This window comes from Camelus bactrianus, chromosome 5, assembly GCF_048773025.1.
Source record: "Camelus bactrianus isolate YW-2024 breed Bactrian camel chromosome 5, ASM4877302v1, whole genome shotgun sequence".
Lineage (NCBI taxonomy): Eukaryota > Metazoa > Chordata > Mammalia > Artiodactyla > Camelidae > Camelus > Camelus bactrianus.
In genome coordinates, this window is record NC_133543.1 from 94,870,899 (window position 1) to 94,884,093 (window position 13,195).

Sequence of the window (13,195 nt, forward strand, 5' to 3'; positions counted from 1 at the left end):
ACACTTTTGAAAGGAGCATTAACAGAAGAAGGGTAAGAAGAGTGGGAAGCTAGGCTGGGGCCTGATCACGGAGGTGGTAGAATTAAATAGGCCCCCAGGGAAAACGGATCTGGTGTGTGGTGTACATGCCGATGGGACTTCTGCACAGGGCAGTGATGTGGTCAGAGGTGTGTTTTAGGAATCTGGCAGCTGTCATTCCACAAACGAGGACTGAGCACCTGTGGGTGGGTCCCCGGCCTCACACCAGATGATGGGAATTCATAAGTTACCACCACCTGGTGTCTGACTTGAGGGACTAGTCCTAGCAGCAGCGGTGCACATGGAGACAGGGAGTCACAGCAGGAGGGAAGACAGATCAGAGGATTGCTGCATAGTCTGAGCAGGAAATGAAAGCCTGTTATGAAGGTAGCCACGGAAACGGAAAGGAAGAGATAAATCAGGACTTCTCAGGTGAAGAGTGTCAGAACTGTGGTGCATCAGTTGTCTCGTACTGCGCAACATCACGCCGACACACGTGGCTTAGCAGAACAAACATTTCTTCTTGCTCTTGCGTGGCTGGGTCTGCTGGGCCAGGCTTACGTGATCGCAGCTGGTGTGCTAAGGTGTCTGCAGTGGTCACCTGGGGCTGGCTGCTCTGAGATGACCTCCTTTATATTCCTGATTGACTGTTGTCTGAAGCAATGGCCTACTTGACTTACCACCCAGCGGGCTGGCCCAGGCTTACTCACAAGGCCTCAGCACGAGGGTTCCGAGAGAGAGTGTGGGAACAAGTAAGGCTTATGCTGGTGCATTGTCAGTTTCACTGCCTTTTGTTGTGGAAGCAAGTCGGAAGACCAGACGAGATTCATGGGGTAGGGAAACAGACTCCACCTCTTCATGGGAGGAGCTGCAGGGTCCCACTGCAAAGCGAATTGACGGAAGGAGGGGTGGAGAATTGGGGCCATTCTTGTAATCACTAGATCACATGCAGACGACTAGCTTCACAGTCACTAGAAGCATGCCTTCGCCTTGGAATCCTAAAGGCTGGGGGCAAGGCCCCAGAGGCTGCCTTTTAACAAATTCTCAAGGTTAGTCCGGTGCACACAGGCACTTAATTACTCCTAGGGGAGACATGAAATATCGTGGGAGGTACGAGATATTGGATATTCAGTTTAACTTGGGACAAGCCATAGTCTAAACGGAGCTGTGGTCTGAATTTATCATCTTGGACTATCCATTGCATGTCAATACCGTGTTCTCTCTCGGATGTACATCTTAGAAGTGCAGCATGAATGCTATCATTAATAAAAACATTCATCTCCATCTGCCGCACACGATAAAAAGGTAAGTCAGGGCAAAACTGCTAAGCGTGGACTTTGTACAAACCTGTGTTTAGGACCACAACGGGACAACAGGAGGGGCCTTTTTGGCGTGATGGAACTATCCTCTATTTCGGTTGTTGTGATGGGTACACAACTCTTTGCTTTTTCAAAACTCACCTAACTGTATCCTGCAAAGAGTAAATTTTCCTATAATGGGATTTTAAAAGAAATAAATAAAAATCAACAAGAAACCCAATGAAATAACTGGTAGTCTTGCAAAGATCATCGAACGCTATAGAAACCATTAGTCAGAAGATTGTTGAAAAGTGGTGGTTACTCACACGGCTATGAAGTGTCACCTCACAGAAGACGTGCTCACAGGAAAGCGAAATAGAGAGATTTGGCAAGTCAGTTGCCACGTGCCGCCGGTGGTCAGACGTGGCGGCCTTATTAGTGGGACGGCCTGGTACTGTCTCCTGGTGTGATGCCATGGGAGGGACACAGCGTCGTCTGTGACACAGTCTTACTAAAAATGTTTAGCCCGACTCTACTGAAGTCTTCCCATGTAAGTGTCAGTATACAGGAAATACCTGGAACAGAGGACTAAGCTGAGAAATCAGATAAAATGTTGGACTTCTACAGTTCAATGAGACTGGTCTCCTGGGGAAAAAAAAAATCAATGTCATAAAAAAAGCAGGATGTGATTTTATATTAAAAAGAAATAACAAGCAGACATAACATGGAAACCTTGAAAAACCGGTTCTTATAAAAGACATATTTTTGAGAAATGGGAGTGTTGTATTTGGACTAGATGTTAGATGTTATTTGGGAAATAATCTAACTTTCTTTGATGTGTCGATGGTGCTGTGGTAAGTAGCACAGGGTCCCTTATTGGGAGACACACACTGCAGTGTTTAAAAGCAAAATAATGTCTGCAACCTACTTTCAGTTTTTAGCCAAAGCAGCTCTCTCTCCTCTCTCTCTCTTTCTCTGTCTCTCTCTCCCCCCGCCCACCCCGTCTCTCTCACTCACTTCCCCCCTCCACAAGTTCTACGTTCAAATCAATTTGGGAAACTGCAAACTACACCCCCTTGAAGATTCAGAATGACACTGGTACACTGAAGATTCTAATTAGTTCTGCAATTAAGAAGCCAATTTATTAAATTAATATTTTCCAAACTTCTTTGACCACAGAACTTCATTTTCAATGAAGTTTCTGAGAGCATATGGAACTATTTCCAGTGAAACTGATCTGAAGAGACTTCTTAAAGTGCGTTATGCAGTTAACGGGTGAAGGCAAAAGGGAAGCAGCCTTACAAATTGTTGATATTAATTTCAATTTTATTTCCCTAAAAACACTTCATGACTGTCTTGTTAAGAATGAGAAACCAAGGAGACATTTACTTTAAAGGACTTTATTGTTTTTTTAGCCTTTTTTCTTGTAGAAAAATATTTGGTTTGAGTTTATTTTATGAAAGTTGACCCTATGGTATGAACTATTCTGTACCTTACTTTTTTTATTCAATATTGTATTGTAGTCATATTTTCACACCACTAAAATTTTTTGAACTTCAGAGCCTTTATACATTTTCTTAAATTTATACCTGAATATTTATTTATTTATTTATTTATTTACTTTGGAGGCAGAGGTGTGCTGCTAATAGCAGTATGTTTTTTAATTCTGTATTTGTTGAGGTTATTATATACTTTTTCTTCTTTAGTCTATTGATGTGCTAAATTGTTCTGATTTTTAAACTTAAAGCCGGTCTGCATTTCTAGGATAAATCTCTCCTGGTTGTGGTATTTTATGGTCCATCCTGGAGAAAATGCCACGTGTGCCTGGAAGAGTGTGTTCTGCTCTGGTTGTGGGGAGTGTTCTGCAAACGTTGATTAGATTAATTGAGGTGATAGTGTTGCCCAAGTCTTCTAACCCCCCGGATTATCTGTCTTCTTGTTCTGTTGAGTCCCGGGAGTATTTTGAATTACACAGAATTACTGGGAGTAACACTGAATGTGTATGGTATGGTTACCCCCAGTGCACAGAAGACTTCAGATTGCTCCAGTGTTACGTTGTTTTTAGGATGGGGGCTCATTTGCCAGAGTGTTTCTCGGTGTCTGCTTGAACTTCAATTTCAGGTCTTTTGTGCTGTAACTGGGGTAAGTTCTCCGTCCTCCCTTGCCGCTCTCCCAGTGACACTCTGCTGTTACCGCTTACTCTGTGCTCGTTAGTCTGGTGGGGGGGGCCAGTGGGAGGTGTGCTCTGATTAAGCCCTAGTCTTACCCTGTCACGGTGTCCCTGATTTGGAGGTGGTGGCCCTCTCAGTGTCCCTGCCCGCCCCCCCCCCGCCCCCCGTTTAGAGGGTTCTTTTCCTTTCCTCCTCTTCCCTTCTCTAGGCTGCAGTAGATTTTCACCATTTCCCTAAGGGAAACTAGGTTTTTGCCTTTATCCCAGGCATTGAAGGCTTTTGTTCCATGGGGATGATTGGGAAGAAGGATCTAGCCTTTCAAGCAGAGCTTTCCTGCAGTGGCTGCTGCTCTCTCCCCTGGATATACCAGGGGACGCGGAGGAGAAAGGACGCTGCCTCTGACTCTCACCTGTGTTTGTGAGGCCCACGTGCGGTCCTGAGAAGAGCCTGGAAGTGGGTGTGAACTCCTTTCTGTTGCAGCCCCCAGTGTGTTCTGTCAGATGTTCCGTGAATATATTCTGTGAGTTCTGTGTTCCCTTGCTACCTCACACTCAGCCTTTAGCAGTTTGTCGGCAGTTTTGGCTGAATTCTTATTAATGTCCAGCAAAGTCTGTGCCAGGTAAGCAAGTGCTCCTGTACCATTTTAGACTTCTGTTCAGTTGGCTGCCCTACCACCTCAGCTTTCCGATGGGTTCAGGAAAAGGTGTTAATTTGCAAATTGTCCAGAGCTTATGTTCATTATAAGAATAGAAGCTTTTTCCAGCTTTCTACATCCCCAGTTTGAATCTGTCATCTTGGTACATTTATTTATTAGTTTTTGTTTTGTTTTGTTTTTATAAAGGAGATCTTTACCTCATGACGTAGGTAGCATCTGTAGTCCTTCCCAGCCCCCCACCCCTGGGGAACGTCTGTATTCCTTTTCAGAAAGGCTTAGTAAATGCTTAATTCTTTGTTTGAATCCTAGTTTTCAGAGTAAGAAGTAAGTGTAATAGTCACCAGTAATACTGAGATTTGAAAGGGCCAACTAATAGAAGTTTACTTGGTCAAATGCCAGTCCAGTTGGAAACATCCAGTGCCAATTAGTTTCAGACCGTTCTGGAGTTCAATATATTGGAAGAGTAAATTAAAGAATCAAGGTAGCAACTTTTTATCCTCAGAACTTGCTGTTGTCATATTTCTTAACAGTACCTGGCCGCAATCACAAGTCCTAAAGCTCTGCCGGGAATCCTACTACCAGGGTAGCGTTTGTAGAAGAAATATCGCAATCTCTGTTATTTCAAGGGGCTTACACATTTACTACCATTAACAGAAATCTTGTTCTGTTGGCAGCCTCAGCTTTTTTTATAAATGAGTCCAAGAGGCAGCTGATACCACAATAATAGAAAAATTTTGGAAGAGAGCCATGTCTTTCTTTGAGTCAAAAGGCAGATGCCAACTAGGAACATTAGCTCATTGCATTTTCCTCTGCTCCCTCCCCCACATCCTTCCACATATAATTTGTGCCTTTTTTTTTTTTTTTTTAATAGCCTGCCACCAAGTTCAGCTGGCGGCTGGGTACAAAGCTGTGTCCTTTTCAACTTCTGTCTGCCAGCCTGGAGCATGTGCACTGGGTAAAGCTGGAAATCCTCACTGCCATGCGGAGTGGCTTGCGCTTCTTTTCTTAGACTCCTCTGAAAGGCAAATGGCCACAGTCACACTCTGGCTGTCTTGTGAAAATCAGGCAGAGTTGTCACCCCCGCCCCACACTGTACTGTTGGGGTTGCTGGTTTGCCATATGTGAAGCTATGGTGGGATATGCTGCAGAGGTCTTGGCTTCAGAATGAAACTGATTGCTGCTTTGTCGCGAAGTCTTTCCGTGTAACATTACCGAGGGAGCCATACTGGAAAAGGGCATTTGGGTTCTGAATTAATATCCAGGGCTTTCTTTGGTTGTTAAAAGATCATTTGACAGTATCCTTGAATCCTCTTTATAAGCATATATGTTCATAGGGACTAATCGAGATACATTTTAAGTAAAAAATTGTAAAAAGAGAGAGAATTTAACTGAGCTGTACATGTTGCTTTTTAACTGAAGCTACACCAAGGTATATAAAAGTGACATTTGTCTTGTTTCTTTTTTATTGTATGGAAATTTTTGAGAAAAAAAGAAGGAGTAAATTATGTACATGTTCTTTTACTCTTTTATGGTGTGGTCCAAAGAGAAAGGAGGGGAAGTCAGTGTTCTGAGCTTCAGTCCTGGCTCATCAGTGAACTAGCTTTACTTGAGGTGCGAGTCACTGAATCTGATCAGACCTTTGTTTTGTTATTATTATCTATAATAAAAGGGTTGAATTGGGTCCTCTTCCTTTTCCATTATTCTGTGGTAAGGGACTGAGGAGGACGGGCGTAGCTAGAAAGAGATGGGGATATTGAGAAATGTCAGGAATACTGGCAATACAGGTCTCAAGGCTGACGGATGAACGATCATTTCTGGATAAATTCGCACGTCTGTCTAAGGTGGCTCTAAGCTGATAAATGTATGCATTGGTGGGGGTGTCTTCTTCAGTTGCACAATTACACGAGCCTCCCCCGGCCCAGGGCGGGCATGGTGCAGTTGGCGATTTTTAACACGTGCAGATGTTCACGGCTGGCCTGCTTGGCTTGCCAGGTTCGTTGCAGGGCGGGACAGAGATGTACGGCTCATTCTGTGTGAACACTCAACTTTTTTTTTCCCCTAAGTAATTTAGTGTGTTTTCCCCCAGGAAAACTTTCTCTGTAATGAAAAAGGACCATCTGCCAGATTTCCTAAAAGCAATTTCATTGCAGGACACTTGCTTTGCATTACCACTCTCTACGTTGGAGATACTCATTTCAGTGAGTGAAGTTTGATATTCGAGATTGTATCTAGATGTGAAATGGCGCATATAAAGAGATGAAAGTACATGCTTTTTCAAACCTGTGAAACAACATGTGACTCTCCCCACCAGGAAAATGAGAGGCCCAGAGTTCTGTGTAGGGCGCTGTCGGAAAGGAGCAGGCTTCTGTTCAGGCTCTATGCTTAAAAACATTACCTGTTGGGGGGAGGGTATAGCTCAAGTGGTAGAGTGCATGCCTAGCATGCACAAGGTCCTGGGTTCAAGCCCCAGGACCTCTAAAAAAAAAAATCAATAAATAAACCTAATTACTTCCTCCTCCCCAAAAGTAAAAAATTAAAAAAAAACATTAACTGTAGCTCTGTTCTTGCTAAAATAATGAAATAAAAATAATGATACGTGAAATTTAAACATATTTGAGAAATCGACATTAAAGGTCTTGTGTGAATTTAAAATTTGTCCTCTGCCACCGACCCACACAATCACCATTTGCTGAAAGGCGTTATTCGTATGCTAATGAGTGGATTTAACAGTAAAAGTATAAACAGCTCTAATGAGTTCATTTCACCCAGCCATGTCCCCTCCATTCTCCCCGACACATGGACACTGCTTTGGGGCTACTAAGTCTTAACGGTTTCAGAAATATTACCTTGCACATTCATCGTGTTGCTCCGAATCACTGCTCGTCTGTTCCTTCTCAGCAAATCCCTATTTGAGCTCCTTGTGTGTGTGTATGATACAGTTAAGCGTTAGAGGCTACAGAAATGAGTGAACCTCATACTTTGCTCTCAAACCAAAAATATTCCTCTTTTTGCTGAACGACAGGAAATTTAAGTGACTTACTTCATTTCAGCTAACCAATATGTTAGATTTAGAAAAGAGATATAGTAACCTTTGAAATGGGCTGACCACTTACCCATTTCTGAAATTCTCTGCTCGGCAGCTGTGGTTCCCTAGGTTATGTTGGAATTTTGTAGAATATCACGTTTATGAATATGGTGATTTGGGTACTCAAGTTATCTGTACAGTTTTTAATCTCAGAGTTACTGATGTGTATATTTGGTGTTTCACAAGATCAAACTTAATTGGAGAAAACTATTAATACAGCCCTGATTAAGAAACTCATCATTTCTATTAAATGCATTAAGTAGGAAGAGAGATGTCAAATAGTGCTTTATAATTATAGTGGGTATTACGTTTATTAGTCAAACCACTGAGAGTGTGAAGAACTTTCTAATTCCATGTATCTGTACTAAAAAAGGAAGCAAAACTGTATCTTTGGTTTTTTTTGAGCTGATGGCCCGGACTGTTTCATAGACTCAGTGGTTGGTATTTTCAGTGAATAAACTTTTATTCTTTTTTATTGGAACCTAATTCCTTTTTAAGCATTGCTTTCTGAGTACACATCAAAAGTGAATATAACATTTTGCATGACTGTGTCTTAACATTCCATCTTTAGCTGAGTGGTGGTCTCTTGTGGTGTTCATTCAGAGCCACGCTAGTAAACTTTTTAAGCACGTAACTGCAGTTTAAGTCTTGGGGAGGGGCCCAAGGGGCTGTGATCCTTTGCTGAGCTAATTTAAATTATTTTTTAAGTGGATGATGTAAAGGATGAGACAAGGCAGCACCGTTTGCAGATATAACTGACATGCTGGCACTGAGAGTGACTTTAGGTGTCATCCTGTCTGAGGCTAGATTTTACAAAGGAAATGGACTCAGGGAAGTTAAGAGACTTAATATCCCATCACAGTTTATATCTGTGTCAGTTAACTGTGGCCCAGTTACCATGGACAGTGTCCTTCCCTGGAGATGCTGATGTGAAGGAGGTTGGGTTCCCAGGCATGAGGGACCTGGGAGTCAGGACCTCCCCCCAAGGTGCTGGATTGGATCCACATTTCGAGGGCTCCTGTGAGTCCACCCTAGAGCAGAGCTGAACCCCTGAGATGGCTTCCGCAACAGCCTTCCGGGCTGGCTGCCGATGGACTCTCAGCTTTCTTCTCCCACCGGGGCAGAGTCCACCTGGTCTTCAGAAGGAAAGGAGACAGGTGATGACGTGGAGAGACCGCTCTGCCACGTACGTGCTAACACTTGTCAGATGTGTGCAGTCATTGCCGGGCGGTCCTGCTTTCGTTTCGCCGTGGGAATGAGCTTAGCTTAAGTCCTCTTCCGGAAGTCCTCTCTGAATCCTAGATGTGCCGAGTGGACTTTGTTGAAGGCCTGAGATAGGTGATCACAGGTACTGGAACTCGGGTATTAGGGTCTTTAGAACTTGGAGAACATTTGTTCTGGCTATGAAAGCAGCATATATATTCACTGTAGAAAATACAGATCCCTAAAAAGAAGGCAAAAGATAATCCACAGACCCACCACCCAGAGAAGAACCACATCACATTTGAGGTGTGTCCTTGCAGCTATCCGTAACGTAGGCCTCCAGGAGAAATCATGGTGTATGCTTTGGTGAATTCTTCCCTGGTCAAGGAGGATGGTGTGCCTCTTCCCTCATGGCTGCTGTGCTGGAAGGTTCACCTACCCACACAGAATCCTGCAAAATAAGCATTTGCAATTATAGGCATTGTTTTAGATTGGAAAACAGAAGCCCAGAGAACTTAAATGGCTTGCCCAGGACTGCATTCTAGGTGGTAAACACGAGACAAGAAGGCCAGACTTCTCTATTCCTAGCTGGAATACACATTGTACAACACAGTCCTTCAGAGAAAGCATGTCTAGGCTGCTGTGAACAGTCAGTCACAGAAGAGACCAGCACGATGCTGTCTGTAGCCCTCCGCGTAGTCGGCCCACATGGCTGCGCTGGAGTTTTGTTCATGTTCTTGGACATGGACTGGCCGCTGTGATCATCCTGAATCCAGAACACTGAACACTCTGAAGTAGATGTGGCCACTGTACAATAGTCTTAGCGGAATTTAAACAGACAGTATGACTTACACCACGACAGTGACATTTCTCTTACTGTCATCCTCGCATGGTTGGCTGAGCTCTTTTGTTTGGTTGGTTTTGGTGTTTTTTTCTTTTTTAAGCAAAAATTCCTGAGAGGAATGAAAAATTTTGAATTAAATAGTTTATATCAGGAAAAAAAGATTCCCTTCTTACACAAGAAGCCTGCATCTCAGGTACATAATAGGACACACACCAAAAAATAAAAAAGGTTCCTATAAACAGTCACAATCTGCTGGGCAGTCATTTGTTTCTACCAAAAATTATAACATGTGAGTTTAAAAATACAGTTTTTAATACGGACACATTAGTGACATTTGAATTAAGGATATTTGCACTGTTCATTTAAATAGGACTCAAGTTTTCTTCAGTGGCTTTCTCTGTAAGACAGAAAAGACTCATAACAAAAGGATAACCGTGCTTGCACTAAGCGTGCCTTAGGACATCAGGGTTTTGCGTGGAGCTACGCACCACCCGGTACTCCAGCCACTTGTTAATAGGACTCATTCACATGCAGCTTTTCACTGTCTGCTCAGCCTCTTGTATCTCGCTCAGAGTGGCACGTGTTCCGTCCGTTTTGTTGTGTTGTGTTGCTAGTGAGGAAAAAAATTGAGTCACGTTGGTTTCCATTTCTTGCACAATCACAAACGGCTTTCAGAGTGTTCTGGTTTTGTCACACGGCAGCTCTCCCAGGACTCAGAACTATTTATAATTCTGTTGTACTTCGTTATGGAGAGCCAGCTGTGAGAGCCATGCATAATACGTATTTATATATCTTCATGAATCTCAATTAAGGACCAGCGGTCTTCCTGTGTCACATCTGGGTTATTTAAATCTACTTTTGTTGTAAGACAGCACCAAAATTGCACAGCGTTATTAAGATTACTATAAATATTAAGCCAATTAAAATTATATTGTACACCTCTGCTTTGGAGAAATCACAAATGGCCCATCATGCCTCAAAAGGAAAATAGGTCTCTTTCGGTCCTGTCTCCACTTCTCCTTTTTGCTTATTTCCTTTGCCTCCTCATCTCTGCTTCAAACCTTCCAGACTAGAGTTACCCACACACTTTGGGCAAGGAGACCCACGGCTTCGGTTACTAGTAGCTAGCTCTCCCTGGCTGCCACATGATTGCTTCCATAAGGGTTCCAAGACACGCTGGATCCCGTCTTAGCTTGAGGGTGCTTTGGCACACCATTTAGGAACCATGGCATCAGGCCTTTCCATTGGACTTTACAGTGTACAAAATTTAAAGCAGCATCCGTTTTTTCGAGCACAGTCCTTTCGAATCGATGCCGCTTTATCTCAGTGGATGGTATGTGGTGGTTGGAACTCAGAGATTTGGGTCACCAAGGGAAAAGGAGTCTGGCATGCTCTCTGTGGAAGAGCATTTTCACATCGCAAAATACGGTTCTGTGTTACTGGGAAACAGTGGGGGTTGACTCTCGAATCATCGCGTTCAGGATTCTCCACAAATCAACCAAAACAACCCAAAGCCCAGTGGTTTTTAATTTTCAGCTCAGTGAGACTAAAAGGAAACAGTTTGCTTTTGGCTGGGTTGATGCTGAAATAAAATGTACCTTAGCCCAGTGACATTAAGGGAGATAAAGTGTTTAATAAGCGTCTTCTAAAAGAAGTGACATCTGTATAAAACACCTGCTGTCTTCATTACAACTTTAAATACGCTGCATCTCTGGGGGTTAGCAGGGCCCTTCTTTCAGCACATGTTGTGACAAAGATAAACTTTCAACCCCACATAATTTACCATTGTGTCAAGGATGCTTTTTGGTGAGACATACAGGGGTGAGGAAGGAACCAAGCCCCTGGCTAAGATAACTCAGGCCCAGCGAGGCCCATTTTGAACATAGCTTTAACACCGTGACACTTGCCAGGTTATGACAGTGTTTCCTTGCCCCTTGGTAGCCCTAATTATTTGCCGATACCATTTTAATGTTTTATGTATCGGAGAAGCATGGAGACAGTGCTCAGTGGTACGTGGGCACAGCTGTTCCGTGGAGCTCTGGATCTCCGCGTGTGCTTTGAGGAGGGGAGCTGAGGAGTCCCTGCGCACCGCCTGCGTGGGTGCCTTGTTTCTGTTACGCTTTTCTTGTCGCTGAAGCAGCAGCCGGTCCTGCGTGTGGGGACCGGGGTGGGCGGAAGGGAAAGGACAGCAAGGAATGCCTTTCTCGGGGAGCCTTTTAAACCAGTTGCCATTTTGGCAGATGACAGTCTAACCAAGAATAAGTCCCAGAAGCAGCGGCTGTGGAAAAAACCCTTGTGGCCCCAGAAGATAGTCTTTAATCAGCAATGTGGTTCGTCGTATTAGCCTGAGGGGAAAACAACTCAGCACCAAACTCTGCCGTATCATAGATGGGATCGTTTGAAACCAAAATTGAAACATCTGCTGGTTTTCAGCTGGTTTTTAGCTGTGCAGACCGCATGCTCTGTCCCTGAAGCAGCAGCAGCTGTGAAGCTGCTGTGTGCCCTGTGTCTCCGAGACCTTGACACCAGGCAAGGGGGACATCTTTGGAGTTAATGAGCAATTAGGACACTCTTTCCTGTCAATTAACTGGCAGAATAATGAGATCAAATGAGCACTGTCCTTAAAGGCGCCCAGACTTGTATTTTCTAAAAAAGGCGTCTTTCTCTGCTGTTGGCCGTCACATGAACAGACAAACAACTGTTTAACAGGGAAATAAATTTAAACTTGCACCTGTATCAAACAGAAGAGAGAGATACACAGACAGGATACCATTTACCCAAAACTCGCAGGTCTTCCTCTTGAGTGGCTGCTGTGATGTCGTGACATCTGTGGGCGCCTTCACTGCCTCACAGATCGGCAGAGAGAATGTTCAGGGAGTCGCATCCTTTCTCGTACGAATGAATGTATGAATGAATGTATAATTCCTTAAGTTCGGGGCAGTCAGGATATTGATCCTAAATTTGAATGAGTGGGTTCCAGACCATGGGCCATCTAAGAATTTTGATTTTTCCCTCGAGTGTGATGAGAAGTTACTAAAGGACATGAATGAAGGAGTGAGGGGGAAATGGTAAAGGCCCGAGATGAGAGGATGACCCGCTGTAGGCTGTAGATGGTGGTGGCTGCAGTATGTTTCCGGTGTGGGGACCAGAGTGGCCAGGTGGGTGGGAATACGACTGTGAAAGGCCCAGGATGTTGTGTTTAAGGGGGACCCTGGGGACAGTGGAAGCCATTAAGAGTTGTAAGTAGGGGGGCAGTGAGCTCCAATCAGGATTTTAAGCTCACTCTGTGCATGGGGATGGGGTTACAGGGGAGAGAGATGGAATTTAAGTGAATTACTGCATGCCAGGCACCATTATAAGTGACTGATGTATGCGTGTTGATGTGTGTGTGCACGTGTGCTTACCTGTGTGTATATGTGTTCACTCAGTCCAACAGCCACCAATGGGGTGAGTGTTAACTATGTACCCATTACAGAGACTGAACTGAAGGGAGGCAAACTGAGGTCTCTTAGCTAACAAGACAGCGCCGAGAGTTAGGCCCAGGCAATCTTGGGTCCAGAGTCTGTGTACTAATCTTTACCTCATTCTGCCTTTCACATTGTATTGGTAGCATCATCATGCTATTTTAATTAATAATGAGTATAGTTGTCGTTAGTATTCTAAATGCTGTTAGGATTTTACTAGTTTAGTGAACTTGTTTTTTGTATCCATACTCATTTCTACTGGAATGAAAGTAGAAATTTTAGTGAGTTACAGTTTTCCGTAAAATATTCGTCAAAAAGTTTCAAATTAAGTTTTTCAAAGAGAGGTTATTAATGTCTTCTTGGTCAGCTTTACGCTTCCTTTGGGGATTTCTCGCACAGATTTCACGGTTGGGGGTTTTCCAGGCTTTGTGGAGACCTGTGAGGGTCCAGGGAATGT

General features: G+C 43.7%; 1 protein-coding gene across 4 annotated transcripts in view; it reads left to right on the top strand.

Moving 5' to 3' along the window:
* Positions 1-13,195, top strand: part of RHBDD1 (rhomboid domain containing 1) — a 112,992-nt gene that overhangs the window by 70,254 nt on the left and 29,543 nt on the right. The gene's annotated exons all lie outside the window — the stretch shown is intronic.